This window comes from Rhinoderma darwinii, chromosome 12, assembly GCF_050947455.1.
Source record: "Rhinoderma darwinii isolate aRhiDar2 chromosome 12, aRhiDar2.hap1, whole genome shotgun sequence".
NCBI classification, from domain to species: Eukaryota; Metazoa; Chordata; class Amphibia; order Anura; family Rhinodermatidae; genus Rhinoderma; species Rhinoderma darwinii.
The window spans coordinates 16,030,220-16,048,393 of NC_134698.1; the positions used below are offsets into that span (position 1 = coordinate 16,030,220).

General features: G+C 43.0%; 1 long non-coding RNA gene across 2 annotated transcripts; it reads right to left on the minus strand.

Annotated features, from left to right (window-relative positions):
• Positions 1-944: 944 nt before the first annotated feature.
• Positions 945-14,926, minus strand: LOC142665255 (uncharacterized). Of its 2 annotated transcripts, none has more exons than XR_012851451.1 (3): positions 14,737-14,926; positions 3,395-3,540; positions 945-1,220 (listed from the first exon to the last, which is right to left on the minus strand). It is a non-coding gene; the product is annotated as an uncharacterized LOC142665255 (long non-coding RNA). The 2 variants fall into 2 exon arrangements; XR_012851452.1 differs by lacking the exon at positions 14,737-14,926 and adding an exon at positions 5,137-5,211.
• Between the last annotated feature and the right edge of the window lie 3,248 nt (positions 14,927-18,174).

Here is an 18,174-nt window from a genome sequence, read left to right on the forward strand (position 1 = left end):
CTTTCTCTCTCTCTCCTTCCTCTTTCTCTCTCTCTCCTTCCTCTTTCTCTCTCTCTCCTTCCTCTTTCTCTCTCTCTCTCGCTCTCTCTCTCTCTCTCTCAACTCGTCAGATTGTCATTCTTAATCTTCTTTGGAATGTTTTGCTAATCTTCAGAAACTAATTTGACAAAAAGGATCTACTGCGGGGCAAATAGACAACGGGGGGGGGTGGAATTTAGTAGATTTGGTTCTAATACAGTCAGGAATCTTACCTTCTGATATTCCCTCTTCTTGGTTAAAGAGTTCCTCAAGTATTCGCAATGTTTCTCGTTCCTCAACTGTCACAAATAAATCGTCTTCTTCTTTAAAATACCATTTCTTAAAGATCAAGGATTGTGCAAATAATTTCAGATCTTTTACTGCTGAGAAAAGATCAAAACAGGAGGCGGGAGAAAAGGTCAAGCGTTTTTCCAACAGTGTGATGTCACTTATAGATAATTGATGCTTAGAAATGTTAATTACCTTCTTGTGATGTCTTGGATTTTGTTCCAATCCCTTATTCATTTTTCTCCCACTGTTGGACGACTGATTTCAGACTGAAGTCACGTATAGAACTCACGCTACTACATAATGTCATATCATGGTGACCGCTCTGTGATGACAAAGATCACATAGAAGAGGAAAGACTCAGTGATTCACCCCTTTGTCTCCGATTCCATCTATATATTTTCTTCTGTTGAAAATCATTATTATCACATATCAATTTGTTTTTGCACTCTCAATTTCTTTTTCCCACACGAGGCATTGTTGATCCAATTGCGTTTTAAATGTTTCACACTCCTCTTTGGACATCCCTGCTTTTAATTTTTGCTGGATCTTTTCCAGCTCGTTATCCATGTTTTCTAATGATGTGTTATTGAGTCCAATAAGAAGCTCCATAATTTTAAATGAACACGCACTGCAGTTCTAGTCCCATTTTGATGTAAAATTCACATCTTCAATTGGAAATGATGGGAAAACTTGTATGCGTAACCCCCTCGGTATAAGGTTCCGTTGGGGATAATTTGCTAGGAATGATCGGTTCCACCAAACTTTCATTCTGTTATTTACAAGGCTTTTGAAGGAGTTTTGTGGCTCCCTAATATTTCTCTGACTGCCAACACCTGTGGCTGTAGAGTCATCTTTAACCAGCCATGACTGTTCTCTGGCTCTAAAATCCGTAGTTGGGCTTCTGGCACTATCTGTAAAAGTACAGAAAACAAACTGATAAATAATCCAAAAAGACAGCAAGGATCTGAAATCCCAAATGCAGGTGCACGGCATTTATTACTAGTAAGGGGAGATCCTAGGGTGAAGTCCTGAGCACATCAATATATATATATATATATATATATGTATAGAAGGTAGAAATTCGAGGCACTCACCGCTGTTTCCGTAACTCCCGACCATGTAATCAGGAAGTAACCGGGAAGCAGTGTGAGCACAAAAAGCTAGAACAAGGTTTTGGGGCAGCGGCGGATCATCGTTAGGATGGTTCGGGCAGCCACCCAGGGCCCAAGGCTCACAGGGGACCCATGGCTGCCAGGCCCATAACATTTATGGGCCAGGCTGCATGGGCTCCCTCAAGCCCGGTGGCGACTAGCACCGGAGGGGGCCCGATTTACAGGGTGCTGCGTGTGATGCTATTTTCAGGGGATGTGTGTGAGATGCCATCTACAGGGGCTGTGTTTGTGACGCTATCTAGAGGAGCTGTGTGTGATGTTATCTACAGGGGGTGCGCGTGGCGCTATCTACAGGGGGCTGTGTGGCGCTATCTACAGGGGGTTGTGTGTGGCGCTATTCACAGGGGGTGTGTGTGGCGCTATCTACGAGGGGATGCATGTGGCGCGATTTACAGGGGCTGTGTGTGTGACGCTATCTACAGGGGCTGTGTGTGACGTTATCTACAGGGGCTGTGTGTGACGCTATCTACAAGGGCTGTGTGTGTGGCGCTATCTACAGGGGCTGTGTGTGTGACGCTATCTACAGGGGCTGTGTGTGATGTTATCTACAGGGGCTGTGTGTGTGTGACGTTATCTACAGGGGCTGTGTGTGTGACGCTATCTACAGGGGCTGTGTGTGATGTTATCTACAGGGGCTGTGTGTGTGACGCTATCTACAGGGGCTGTGTGTGTGACGCTATCTACAGGGGCTGTGTGTGTGATGGTACCTATAGGGGCTGTGTGTGTGGCACTATCTACAGGGGCTGTGTGTGTGATGGTATCTACAGGGGCTGTGTGTGTGGCACTATCTACAGGGGCTGTGTGTGTGACTTTATCTACAGGGGCTGTGTGTGGAGCTATCTACAGGGGGACTGTGTGTGTGTGACACTATCTACAGGGGCTGTGTGTGGAGCTATCTACAGGGGGACTGTGTGTGTGACACTATCTACAGGGGCTGTGTGTGTGACACTATCTACAGGGGCTGTGTGTGTGACTCTATCTATAGGGGCTGTGTGTGGAGCTATCTACAGGGGGGCTGTGTGTGTGACACTATCTACAGGGGCTGTGTGTGTGACACTATCTACAGGGGCTGTGTGTGATGCTATCTACAGGGGCTGTGTGTGTGGCGCTATCTACAGGGGCTGTGTGTGTGATGCTATCTACAGGAGCTGTGTGTGATGTTAACTACAGGGGCTGTGTGTGATGCTATCTACAGGGGCTGTGTGTGTAACACTATCTACAGGGGCTGTGTGTATGGTGCTATCTACAGGGGCTGTGTGTGTGATGCTATCTACAGGGGCTGTGTGTGTGACGCTATCTACAGGGGCTGTGTGTGTGACGTTATCTACAGGGGCTGTGTGTGTGGCGCTATCTACAGGGGCTGTGTGTGTGGCATTATCTAAAGGGGGCTGTGTGTGGTGTTATCTAAAGGGGGCACTCTGTATGTGTTGCTTTACTTTACATTCTGTGAGTCACTAGATTTATAGAGAATCTGTCATCTCTCCTGACATGTTTATTATAGGAAATCCTTGTCTTTCACAAAAAGTCTTTGTGCAGTCCAGGATGCGTGTTACCATTCCCCTTGTCAGGAGGATGTGTCCCTGCATGGTGTGATACTGTCAGTATGTAGGGACGCAGCACTTTGACAAGGGGAATCATAACACTCATCTGTTAATGCATGCACAAAAAGGTAGTGTTATCAATAGTTGCGGCGCGGCAGGGCGGCGGTGGAGAAGCGGGGGGCCCATGTTTGGGTAACAGCTCAGGGCCTATGGCCTACTTAATCCGCCACTGCTTAGGGGGCCTCGTTCTGGAGATAGGCGCCGGTCACAGAGGTGGGACTCGCATCTATCTGACATTTATGACATACCCTGTAGATATGTCATAAATGTCCTTCATGGGAAAACCCCTTGAAGGGGATAGACAAATCTTACCTGTCCATACAGAAGTGACATTAATACATTGGGAGGAGCTTTCAGTTGCCGGTTACGTGTCCGTTCTGCGATGGTTGGAAACCAAACAGTTTCTATGGCGATGACGTAACATGGGAGCCCTGCATGTTGTCCAGTGGGAGCGGAGTCTGTTTAGAAAGAAAAAAATCCTATATTTATTATAATATTACAGGAAAATGTATAGTAGGAGATCATTTTTTATCAATACCACCTTATTAGAGAGCGGACCCTGTCCCATATATACATATCTCTGAGCAGTACCTTATATACAGTATATATGAGGACAGTAAAGAGGGAGTACAGTATATACAGTGAGGACACGTCCCATATATACATATAAGTGAACAGTACATTATATACAGTATATATGAGGACAGTAAAGAGGGAGTACAGTATATACAGTGAGGACACGTCCCATATATACATATAAGTGAACAGTACATTATATACAGTATATATGAGGACAGTAAAGAGGGAGTACAGTATATACAGTGAGGACATGCTCCATACATATATACATACGACTGAGAAGTACATTTTGTTTCCGGACAGTCTGCAGGATATTTATGTAGTAGAGCCCCCAGCAAGGCACCACCGTTTTACAACCCCTCCGCCCTGAATATGTGTAGATAAGTGACCCCAGCAGATCGCTTGTTAGGTCCATGTAGAAGCTCAAACCCTTCATGGTCCTTAAGAATAAGATGGGGGTGATGCATTGTCACAGGCACAACTAGAGGTACAGGCCTGGTTATCCATATTTGTGCCCCCGAGTGGCCACTATTTTACCACTGATCTCTATAAAATCTCAATATAATAGGGATTTTCCGGTTTACTGTAACTAGATGCTTAATTTTCATATAATGAAAAGTTCTGCAACTTTCTAATTCCTCAGCAATTTTAAGATATCTGTTTGGGGTCAGTGTATGGGAATATTCTTGTTTATATCCAGGAACATGCCTGATATTTCTCGCAGCTGACAGTTTGCTACAATTGGATCTTTAAAGGGGTTTTCCCACGGACTAAAATACAGTTAAATGTGTCCATAAATGGCAGTTCTACATTTGTACAATTACATGTTATTTTCTAAGATGTCCTGTTATAAAGATATATTATTACCGCGCCTCTGTCACAAGTTTTGTTGTGTTACTGGTTGGCCTTGGATCCGACCATAACGCATTCCTCTGGCTATGGTCGGGAAAAAACACATCCCGACCATAGTATGGCTTTGTGGTCGCTTTCAATGTTCTCATGAACGCGCTTTATTTCGTTTGCACTCTGGAACTTCCGATTATTTCTCAGTGCTTGGTGTGACTACAATCCTGTAGCTGCTACTGCGCATGCGCAGCAGAAGCGCCGTCCAAATCCCTGCCTGCACTCGGGAACTGGCAACTGTTCCCGAGTGTTTCTACTAAACTTGCATTTCAGCAAAACTGTATGGACCCGGGAACCGGCGACTGTTCCCAAGTGCTTATTCTAAACCTGTATTTCAGCGTGCGCTACTGCTCATGCGCAGTCACATCACTGTAGAAGACGGTATGCACCCGGGAACCGGTGGTTGTTTCCGAGTGATTCTAATTTACTATTTCAGCGTCTGCTACAATTACTAGGACTGCAGTAGCATCGCTGTCCAAATCTTACCCTGCACTTGGGAATTACACCTCTGAGTAATCCAGAGCTAGAAACCAGCCTGATAATTATCAGTAATTACTAATAATATTAATTACCAGTCCTCTGATTCTTCCATTGCCGCTGACTGGAGGATTCTATATTTTTCTTCTCTTCACTTATAGACTCCTAAAAAAAAAAAAAGAGGTGCTATAATACGTTCCTGGTATATGCTATAGATGTACCGGATCAGTAAAGAGATGTTAGTGTGTCTGGTTTCTGATAAAACTCAAATCATTTTTAAGGGGCAATTGAATCCTTTCTGGGGTACATTCTGAGGAGCCAAACTAGAGATCCCACCTCAAGTCTTCCTATCCAAGAGGTCGCACCGACCACCCCACCCTGACTAGAAGCCACAAGTATCTTAGAATTGTTTCTACCACAGTCCCTAAATAATTCACCAATCACACGAAAGATCAGATGTCTAGAAGAACTAGCGCTCTCCTTCACATCTGTATGACACAGAAAACCATTCTACAATCTATTCAGTGGACCATTTACATCACATTTATAACATGGGCCTAAGTGTGGCCTAGAGAGGACACCGTATATCTAATATCATCCAACAGGAAAAATATTACACATTCAATAGAGACCTCACATGCGCCAAGTTATGACACAAAGTGATATCACTAGCAGTGAAAATAGCCGGACACTGACTTGTGACTTCAGGCCAAATCACTAGAGAGGAAAAGAAAAGGAGACGCGTCAACTAAACTGCGCCACTCACAGCAAAAATATTAAAACCCTGCCCACACAAACCCCACAAAAATGAGCCTTATTTCAGGGGAGACTTTCATGGACCAGAAAGATTGTGACGAACAAAATATACTGGGCTCGATAACGTCATTGTCATTACACATAGGGATTTCCAAATCAGGAACACCTAAAATAATGATAATATCTTGTTACTAGCCGGGATGTAAGGGGCGTCTGGCTGCAACATTTATCACCCCATTCATCGCTACCTTTAATTTGGTGGATCTGACAGCCAGTAGAGTGTCCTTCCTTACCCTTCCACAAATGGGGCATTTTATAGGAGTTTTTCCCATCTTAGACATTTATGGCATACATCAGAGCTGGACCCGCATCCTGTGGACATGCCATAAATGTCTAAGATGGAAAAACCCCTTTACCTCTTCACGCGCTGCTCCGCAATAGTACGTCCTGCAGAGGAGTTAGTTCCCACATCAGGACGTACTATTGCGGAGTAGGTCCCGGAGCACACTGTCCTAACTGACAGTGTCCGGGAACCAGGAGGTCAGCTGTCCCCGACAGCTGACACTCCAGTCTTGCCGGTCAGCGGACCATCGCCGCTGATTTCGGCAATTAACCCCATAAATGCAGCGACGGATTGCCGTCGCCGCATTTAAGTGGTTTGAAGCACATCGGTAGCCCCCACGAAGTGATCGTGGGGGCTACCGATGCTTGTCACGGCAATCAGAGGTCAGACAATGACCTCCGGGTTGCCATGTACAGAAGCCTATGAGGACCACCCCGAGGGTGGTCGTCGTAGGCTTCCTGTCAGTGTGACTGTCACGTCACAATGACAGTTGGAGTACATTACACTACGTGTGTAGTGTAATGTACTCCAGCAGCGATCAGAGCTGCAAGTCTAAGTGTCCCCTAGTGGGACAAGTGAAAAAAGTAATAAAAATGTTTTAAAAAAAGTGTAAAAATAAAAGTTATAAGTTATATAAACAAACACTGCATTTTTTTCCTATAATAAGCCTTTCATTATAGGAAAAAAATGAACACGTTAAAAAAAGTACACATATCTGGTATCACCGCGTTCGTAACGACCCCAGCTATAAAACTATCATGTTATTTTTCCCGCACGATGAACACCCCAAAAAAATAAATAAAAAAACGACACCAGAATCGCTATTTTTTGGTCACCACCCCTCCCAAAATAGAGAATAAAAAGTGATCAAAAAGTTGCATGTACCCGAAAATAATACCGATAAAAACTACAACCCGTCCCGCAAAAAAACAAGCTCTTACACCGCTTTTTTGACTGAAAAATAAAAAAGTTATGGCTCTCAGAATATGGTGACACAGAAAATAAATTATTTTATAAAAAAGTGATTTTATTGCGCAAACGCTGCAGAACATAAAAAAAACCTATATACATATGGTATCGCCGTAATCGTACCGACCCGCAGAATAAAGTAAAATCATCATTTATAGTGCACGGTGAACACCGCAAAAAATAAACTAAAAAACATTGTCAGAATTGCTTGTTTTTGGTCACCCGGCTTGCAAAAAAATGTAATAAAAAGTGATCAAAAAAATCGCATGTACCCCAAAATGGTACCAATGAAAAGTACAGATTGTCCCGCAACAAATAAGCCCTCACACAGCTCCGGTGGTGAAAAAATAAAGAAGTTCTGGCTCCCAGGAATATGGCGATGCAAAATGTGCAGTGTTTTCTAAAAGCGGATAAGATCGGGCGCCATTTATCAGTGCGACACCGGCCACATATCTATAAATTATTATTTATTTACCCCATTATTTATTATACCCTCTTATTATGCCCAGATGTTCTCCGCACAGATTACATATACCCTGACACAGGGGCGTAACTAGGAAAGACTGGGCCCCATAGCAACCTTTTGACTGGGGCCCCCCCCTCCCCTGGGTGTCACACAACCCCCCCTTGTAGATAGTGCTTTTTTACAGCCCCCCCCCCCTGTAGATAGCGCCATACAGCCCCCCCCTCAGTAGATAACGCCATACAGCCCCCCTGTAGATAGCGCCATACAGCCCCCCTGTAGATAATGCCATACAGCCCCCCCTGTAGATAACGCCATACAGCCCCCCCCTGTAGATAACGCCATACAGCCCCTTTCTAGATATCTACAGAGGGGTCTGTATGGCGTTATCTACAAAGGGGGCTGTATGGCATTATCTACAGGGGGGCTGTATGGCGTTATCTACAGGGGGGCTGTATGGCATTATCTAAAGGGGGGCTGTATGGCGTTATCTACAGGGGTGGCTGTATGGCGTTATCTACAGGGGGGGCTGTATGGCGTTATCTACAGGGAGGCTGTATGGCATTATCTACTGAGGGGGGGGCTGTATGGCGTTATCTATTGAGGGGGGGGCTGTATGGCGTTATCTACTGAGGGGGGGGGGCTGTATGGCGTTATCTACTGAGGGGGGCTGTATGGCGTTATCTACTGAGGGGGGGGCTGTATGGCGTTATCTACTGAGGGGGGGCTGTATGGCGTTATCTACTGAGGGGGGCTGTATGGCGTTGTCTACAGAAAGGGCTGTATGGCGTTCTCTGCAGGGGGGCTGTATGGCGTTATCTACTGAGGGGGGGCTGTATAGCGTTATCTACAGAGGGGGGGGCTGTATAGCGTTCTCTACAGGGGGGGCTGTATGGCGTTATCTACAAAGGGGGCTCATACAGCCCCCCCCTATAGAGAACGCCATACAGCCCCACTGTAGGGAACGCCATACAGCTCCCCCCCTCTAGGGAACGCCATACAGCCCCCCCCTGCAGGGAACGCCATACAGCGTCCCCCCTCCCAAAAAAATGCGACCTACTGCCTGTCCTACAAAAGACATGTATCCCCTATCCACAGGATAGGGGACACATGTGTGATCGCTGGCAGCGATAGGGAGAACGGGGGACCGAAAGTCCCCCAAGTTCTCCATGACTAACCTCTGACTTCCGGCGTCTGCGCAGCTCAATAGAAATGAAAGGTGCGCTGGTCACGCATGCGCACAAGCGCGACCGGCACTCCATTCATTTCTACGGAGCTGCCGACACAGACCCCGGAAGTCTGAGGTTTGTGATGGAGAACTTTCAGTCCCCTGTTCTGCTTATCGCTGCCAGCGATCACACATGTATCCCCTGTCCTGTGGATATCCTGTGGAGAGGGGATACATGTCCTGTGGATAGGGGATACATGTCTTTTGTTTAATGGCAGAGCGGGGAGATATCTCCCTGCTCTGCCGTAGTGTTAAGTGGTGTCGCGCTGTAGCAGCCATGGCGGCGGGCGACACGAGCCCCCTCATGCCGCAGGCCCTGAAGCAGCCGCTACAGCTGCTATAGTGGTAGTTACGCCACTGTCCTCACATTATAAACTAAAATACCAGTGAAACCCAAAACAGAAAAACTACCAAGCTAAATCTGCGCTCCAAAAGCAAAATGGCGTCGCTCCCTTCTGAACCCTGCAGCGTGCCCAAACAGCAGTTTGTGCCCACATATATGGCATCACCATACCCGGGAGAACCCGCTTAACGCTTTATGAGGTATTTGTCTTCAGGGGCACAAACTGGGCACAACATATTATGCACTAAAATGGCATATCAGTGGAAAATTGCAATATTCACACCATCCGCTGTGCATTAACCCCTCTGAGCACTATGACTTAATAGCACGTCATGGTGCGGGGGTGATGTATGGAGCGGGCTCAAGTGCTGAGCCCGATCCATACGCTGCGGGTGTCAGCTGTGTATTACAGCTGACACCCGGGACTAACGGACAGGAACAGCGATCGCGCTGTTACAGGAGTCTGTAAAAATAACAATATACTGCAATACATTAGTATCGCAGCATATTGTACCCGCGGATCCAATGATCGCTGGTACAAGTCCCCTAAGGAGACTAATAAAATGTGTAGAAGAATTAAAGTTATTAGTAGTGAGAGAGAAAAAAGTTTAAAGTTAAAAAAAAAAACCTTTTCCCATTTTTCTTCAAAAGTAATGTAAAAAAAGAATTGATATCGCTACGTCCGTAAAAGGCCAAACTGTTACAATATACCATTATGTAACTCGCACGGTGAACACCGTAAAAAACTTAAATAATTTAAACCGCCAAAATCGCTGTTTTCGATTTTTTTCCTATATTCCTATATTTTCCTATTTTTTTTTCAGTTTCCCAGTACTTTTTATGGCACTTTAAATGGTGTCAATAGAAACTACAATTCCTCCCACAAGAAATAAGCCCTCACACCGCTCTACTGACGGAAAAATAAAAAAGTTATGGCTCTTGGAAGGCGGGCAGTGAAAAACGAAAATAAGAAAGCAAAAAATGGATCAGTCCTGAAAGGGTTAATTTATTTCTAATGAAAAAAAATGTATGACCCCATGTGGGGTATTTCCGTACCCGGGAGAATTTGCTTTACAAAAATTGGTTGTTTATTTCTCCTTTATCCCTTGTGAAAATAAGAAAATGCAACATTTTAGTGGAAAAAAATTGTGATATTAATTTTCTCCGCCTAATTCTAATAAATTCTGCAAAAGACCCGTGGAGTCTAAATGCTCACTATACCCCTAGAAAAATTCCTTGAGGGGTGTTTCCAAAATGGGGCAACTTGGGGGGTTTCCACTATTTTGATCCCTCCAGGGCGTTGCAAAGGCGGCATGGCACCGAAAAACAATCCAGCAAAATCCGTGCTCCAAAATCCAAATGGCGCTACTTCCCTTCTGAGCGCTGCCATGGGTCCAATCAGCAGTTTATTACCACATATGGGATATTGCCGTAATCGGGAGAAAATGCTTTACAAATGTTGTTGTTCTTTTTTCCTTTATTCCTTGTAAAAATGTAACATTTCTATGCTTTTTCAGAAAAAAAGTTGATTTTCATTTTCACTGCCTAATTCCACTAAATTCTGCAAAAAACGTGTTTGGTCAAAATGCTAACTATACACCTAGATAAATTCCTTGAGGGGTGTAGTTTCCAAAATGGGGTAACTTTTGGGGTGTTTCCACTGTTTTGGCCCCACAAGACCTCTTCACACCTGACATGGTGCCTAAAATATATTCTAAAAAAAAGGAGGCCCAAAATCCACTAGGTGCTCCTTTGCTTCGGAGGCCGGTGCTTCAGTGCTTTATCACACTAGGGCCACATGTGGGATATTTCTAAAAACTGCAGAATCTGGGCAATAAATATTGAGTTGCGTTTCTCAGGTAAAACCTTCTGGGTTACAAAAAAAAATGTATTAGAAATGAATTTCGGCAAAAAAAATAAAATTTGTAAATTTCACCTCTACTTTGCTTTAATTCCTGTGAAACGCCTAAAGGGTTAAAACACTTTGTGAATGCTGATTCGAATACCTTGAGGGGTGCAGTTTTCAAAATGGGGTGACTTCTGGGGATTTTCTAATATATAAGGCCCTCAAAGCCACCTCAGAACTGAACTGGTCCCTGAAAAAATAGCCTTTTGAAATTTTCTTTCAAATATGAGAAATCGCTGCTAAAGTTCTAAGCCTTGTAACGTCATAGAAAAATAAAAGGACGTTCAAAAAATGATGCAAACATAAAGTAGACATATGGAAAATGTAAACTAGTGACTATTTTGTGTGGTATTACTATCTGTTTTACAAGCAGATACGCTTAAATTTAGAAAAATGCTAATTTTTGCAATTTTTTTCTAAATTGTGGTGTTTTTCAGAAATAAATACCAACATTTTCGACAAATTTTTTTCATTAACATAAAGTACAACATGTCACGAGAAAACATTCTCAGAATCGCTTGGATAGGTAAAAGCATTCCAACGTTATTACCACATAAAGTAACACATGTCAGATTTAAAAAAAATTGGCTGGGTCCTGAAGGCCAAAACAGGCTGGGTCCCGAAGGGGTTAAGCTGCACACTCGTCTTTAATAGATGAAACATTACTGTATGGCCAGAGGTAGACAACTGACTGTTAGAACGTCCAAATGTCCAAAAGAATATCCTCCAAGAACAAGAACTCCAGAAGAAAACTCTTCTGCAATCCGCAACCAAACTGCATCTGACCGGGGAAATCTAACTTAAAATCACTTTATTATCAGAACTGTATAAATTATTTCTATCACAACTACTTTACTTAGTGATAATACTTTCTATAGGAATTTTATCAACATTTCGGTCTCATGCACTCGGCCGTGCCCATAATCACGGCACGATTGCGGGCACGGCCGGCCGCCGATGGCCGCGGGCCGCATTTTCGGGCCGTGCTCCCATACACAGTATGGGAGCACGGCCCATGAAAAACGAAAAGTAGGACATGATCCATATCACGGCATGGTTCTACGACACAGACACCAATCTGTAGTGATGCGGAAAGGTGTCCACAGCCAATAGAACCAGGCGGGTCCGTAATTGAGGACCGTGTTACGGTCCGCAATTACGGAGTTTTTTTACAGTCGTTTGCATGGGGCCTTAAAGTGTAACTAAACTTTTGAAAAAACTTGACCTGTCAGTGACATGTCAGAAGTTTTGATCGGTGGGAGTCCTAGCACTGAGACCCCCACCGATTGCAAAAACGAAGAAGCAGAAGCGGCAGCGTGAGCGATGTACTGCTTAGTTTCTGATCGTCTTCCCTCGGAAAGTTGAGCAAACGGTGTACAGACTCAGACTTTCTATTTAGCCCGTACAACGCTCGCTCAACTTTCCGAAGAAAGCCAATCAGGAACCAAGCGGCACAGCACTTACCCAAGTGCTTCTGCAGCTTTGTTGTAGCAGTCGGTGGGGGTCTCAGTGCTGAGACCCCCACTGATCAAAACTTCTGCTATGTCACTTTGATATGTTAAAAGTTAAGATACACTTTATAAGCCTCACATAAGACTTAGGGTATGTTCACACGCAGAGTCAAAAACGTCTCAAAATACGGACCTGTTTTCAAGAGAAAACAGCTCCTGATTTTCAGACGTTTTTTGTGCCACTCGCGATTTTCGCGGCTTTTTTTACGGCTGTTTTTTGAGCTTTTTCAAGAAAACTTAAGTGTGATCATCGTACTGTGAAAAGATTTGTGGCTGATTCATAGCACAGACGGGTTCGTTCAGATAAAGGCTTAATGAGGAAGGTTTCTGCCAGACAAATTAATAGGAATAGGAGAGCAGCTGCTAAAATGCCATTGCAAAGCAGCAAACAGGTATTTGAAGCCGCTGGTGCCTCTGGAGTCGCGCAAACCTCAAGATGTAGGATCCTCCAGAGGTTTGCAAGTGTGCATAAAGCTATTATTCGGCCACCCCTAAACAATGCTCACAAGCAGAAACGGTTGCAGTGGGCTCAAAAATACATGAAGACTCATTTTCAAACCGTGTTGTTTATTGATGAGTGCCGTGAACCCTGGATGGTCCAGATGGATGGAGTAGTGGATGGCTGGTGAATGGCCACCATGTCCCGACAAGGCTGCGACGTGAGCAAGGACGTGGCGGAGTCATGTTTGGGCTGGAATCATGGGGAGAGAGCTGGTAGGCCTCTTTAGGGTCCCTGACGGTGTGAAAATGACCTCTGCAAAGTACGTAGAGTTTATGACACACCACTTTCTTCCGTGGTACAAAAAGAAGAACCGTGCCTTCCGTAGCAAAATTATCTTCATGCATGACAATGCACCATCTCATGCTGCAAAGAATACCTCGGTGTGATTGGCTGCTATGGGCATAAAAGGAGAGAAACTCATGGTGTGGCCCCTATGTTCCCCTGACCTCAACCCTATTGAGAACCTTTGGAGCATCCTCAAGCAAAATATCTATGAGGGTGGGAGGCAGTTCACATCAAAACAGAAGCTCTGGGAGGCTATTCTGACATCCTGCAAAGATATTCAAGCAGAAACTGTCTAAATACTCACAAATTCAATGGATGCAAGAATTGTGAAGGTGATATCAAAGAAGGGGTCCTATGTTAACATGTAACTTGGCCTGCTAAGTTTTTTTTGATTGAAAGCGCTTTTGATTTCTGTAAATATGACCTCCTGATGCTGCAAATTCAACAAATTAGCATTTTAGTTCTCTTTACAACCTTTAAAATGTTTTGATCTCTGTTGTGCATAATAATGTGAAGCATTTTGAGTTTTTTACTTCTAAAAAAAAATCTGTTATCATTAGGAGATTTGTTCAATACAATTCGCATTATACTGCAACGGTTGATGCTTGAAGATTATACTGACTGTCATTTGCATCGACTATTTAGGAAAATCAGCGAAAAATAACATTTTAACGCGGTGTATAACCAGACACATAAATGTTCAATATTTACTTTGCACTATGCACCTTTGTATTACACTTTATAACAACGTATATGTGGATATATGACTGATAGTTGAACCCTCGTATGATAACTGTCTTATGTTTGGTGGTCTCTTTCTGTTATCTGTGGAGATTCATTTTTTAAATAGTTTATGTACTGATTTTTTAAAATGTATGAAATAAATTTATGTTTTACCCTTTGACTTATAGACTCTGTGGTTTCTCTTTTTGGTACAATAGAGGGACATATTTAGACAAACAGGCAAATATATATACACACATTCTGGAATATACACACACACACACACGAATACACTGATAGGAACATATACAAATACATAAAAGGCACATATATACAAGCACAAAGACACATTCACATACATACTCATATATACACCGTGCAGATAATGTAGTAGAGTTACCTGCAGTCCTATGTAACACCACAGATAACACACAGTGATAACTCTCTGATTACAGATAATGAAGTAGTGTTACCTGCAGTCCTATGTAACACCACAGAAAACACACAGTGATAACTATACCCACACATATATAAACACACACAGAGGCATACATATATACACACTAACATAGAGACATATATACACATATATACACATATACACACACATACTGGAACATATACACACTCAAACACAGAGACACATACACACACATAGACACTTACATCTCTTCTTGCTGACAGGATCACAGGTTTCTTGCAGGACGGGCTGTGACGGAGCTTCCTCCTCTGCTCTTGCTCCTCGGCTCTTGTTTCCTCCGTGTGTGTGTAACGAGGAGCAGAGGACAAAATAGGGGCAGAGCCCAGTAGTGCCCCCTACATGCTGGGAGGGTGCAGCGCCCGGTGCACTTGTACAGGTCGCAGACCCCTAAGGTGGCCCTAAACATCGTCTCTTACATGGACCTCATGTCTCTCGCTGTCTATTATCCGCTCAACTGACACCAACTGACACCTGCAGTTCTATGGAGACGGCTGGTGCAGAGGAACTCTGAGGATGGGATCATTCAAACCGTCCAATCAGAAGCTGCCAACTGGTTTGTACCACTAGGTAAACTACAAGGGTACGCTCGGACCAAACCAATGACGGATTTTGTGTTTGTTGTAATAAAGCAACAAGCTGTTATATGTAATATCTATATACATATATATATATATATATATATATATATATATATATATATATATATATATATATATATATACATATACATATACATAGAGAGAGAGATAAATATATATATATAAATATATGTGTGGAAAGGAAATTATTTATTCCATCTCAAACAGAAAAATAGTGACATTACGGATTTATGGCCTGATTTGGTTTCTTTGAAACGGCCGCAGTTTAAGTCTTTTTATTTCTGTCAGCGAGTTAATTGTAAAAATAAAGTTTCTCCCAATATCCACGTTTTAATGTTCTATTAGTGTCTTCATCATACTGGACGGGTGAGATAATGTGATTGATAGGAGATAAGCGGCGGTTTCCCTATTTATGGCGGTATCACAACAGTAACCACATTGGCCTCTCACATTATTAATGAATTGCTGCGAGGCCTCCCCTCCTGAATAGTGGATGTATGTAACGTATAGGGTAAGGGCACACAGGGGGGATACGCTGCATAAGAGTATCCATAGGGAATTTCGCCAGAAAAACTGCACCGAATTCTGGTGCAGTTTTTCGTTTGGAAACTCCACTGGGGAAATAATGTTAGAAAAAAAACACTTTCTTTCGGATTCACGATTTTTGCAGGCGGAATCGCAGCTTTTCCATTGCAAAAATCACAACATTTGCCTATTTGTTGCGAGTTTTACCCCCCCCCCCCCCCATTAAATTCAATGGAAAAAAAACAAAACAGAAGAGCAGCGATTCCGCAGAATAAAGTGACAGGCTGCGGATTAAAAAAACGCACCGCAGGTCAATTTATGAAACGGTTTCTCAGCATATTTGTTTAAATTTAATCCACTCTGCTGCTACTGTAATACGATGTGGATTTTCTGCAATTAAATCTGTATTAGAAAATCAACATTGTTTACGCTAAAGTAAAAACGGCTGTAAAATACGGATGTTTTTAATGGAAAACAGCCTCTGATTTTGAGCCACTTTTTAAGCATCAAATGTTTTTAGATGCGTTTTTTGGAGCTGTTTTTTTATTGACACAATGAAAAACGGCTCCAAAAAACGGATCAAGAAGCGACATGCACTTTTTTTTTTTACAAAGCGTTTTTTTACGTGCCGTTTTTTCAAACGTCTGAACGAAACACAATTTTTCCCATTGAAATCAATGGGCAGATGTTTGGATGCGTTCGGCTTCCGCTTTTCAGGCGTTTACACCCCGAAAAATGCCTGAAAACTCTGCGTGTGTCCCTATCCATAATCAGCAAATTTCACCTGTGAGCCCCTTCCCCTACATAACACTATATGACATGTCTACACTCTGCTTTACACTAGTAGTTTAACCCTTAAAGGGAATGAATGTATCATCAGACAATGAGCTATTGTTTAAATCAAATTTGTAGTTAAACATATTTTTTAAGAATTCTTGGTGATTTTTATTTTTTATTTTTAAAATTTTCCATGTTATTATCTATATTTAAACAAAATAATCCTAAAATCTTGCAGTTTTCACTCTGGCCACTGAACCTCATATCAGACGGACACTTCCTGTTCTGTAGAGATCATTTCTCAGCAGCCAAACTAGTCAGTCCTCTTACACACAAACCCCACCAGCCCTTATACAATATCACCCCCGTCACCCTCATAACGCGGAAAAATAGCAGCGACCATTGTTTTACTTTGGTCACACCCATCGCCACTCATTTAATTATGTATAAGACATCAACACAAGAAGGAAAATAAAAGCCAACATAGAAACGCCTAGTCCCATGGTCAGGGACAGGCGTATACTACTACTATGCAGACACCAAAATAACCAATAATACTGTCATACAGTGACCATATAGTGGTCAGATACCAGTTCTATACGGACACTCTGCAGAGTATAGAAGAGAATACGGTGCTGATCAGACGCAGTAACAGGCAGAATACATAATCAGAACGTTTTGGAAAACCTACACACCCCCTGAGGAAGCAATTATAGCGAAACGCGCGTTGGGGTCTGGTGGTGGAGCAATACTTTGTCTGCTGTTATGGGTAAGGCTGTCTCAAGTTAAATCTGCATGCACTGACACTTTCTCCTCTTTTCCTTTTTCCTAAAAGTTTATATATGTTTACAGGGATTTGAGCTTAGAATTTTTTGAATCCTCACTTTGGGTTGGAATGAAAAACTTGCAGTTATCTAGCACAGCCTTAAATATATTTCTTACATGCTATCCAGCATAACTGTCTTGCTCCAGCAAAACTGTAATAAAAATTGTTGTACTTTTTCATACGGTTGGCTATATGCTCTGGTTCTTTTTCGTATTGTCTATGTATCTATGGAGCTGTCTATATGGTAAATTATGGGGGGGATGTTGGTGCTATAAACGTTTCCCAGCCCTTTACAGAACTGCTTTTGGAGTATATGTGTTGATTATTGTAATACGCTGCAGATTTTCCGCAATGAAATCCGTTGCGGAAAATCCGCAGTATTTACGTTACGTGTGAACCCGGCCTAAGGGTGTGTGTACACACAGCAGCTATACTGCGGTGAGTATGTAAAGGTGCATATACGGTCAGTCTCTCAATAAATATGATCAGACCCATGACAAAAACACACAAGTGCTGGAAGGCCAGGAATAAAATAAGAACAATATCTTATTAGGTATGCATTAAAATAACAGTTAAAAATGAGTCCCACAGAAACAAAATGGGACACTACCGTGTGGTATATACAAATACAATAAGGGTTTTACAAGGATACTGAAATGACTCCAAATGCTCAAGATGATGGAACCGAACATAACAATAAAGTGCCGTAGTGCATGAGTACAGTGTTCACAATCAGAACGTCACATAGCCTTGTAATTGTACATGTGGTCTGTACCACCAAAGGGACGTCCAACCCATGGGTCTTCTAGAACTCGCGTGGACTTGTCTTGTGTTTGACCACAATGTACTTTATCCCTCCAGAATTGCCAATAATACTTCTTCTCTCAGCCACAATG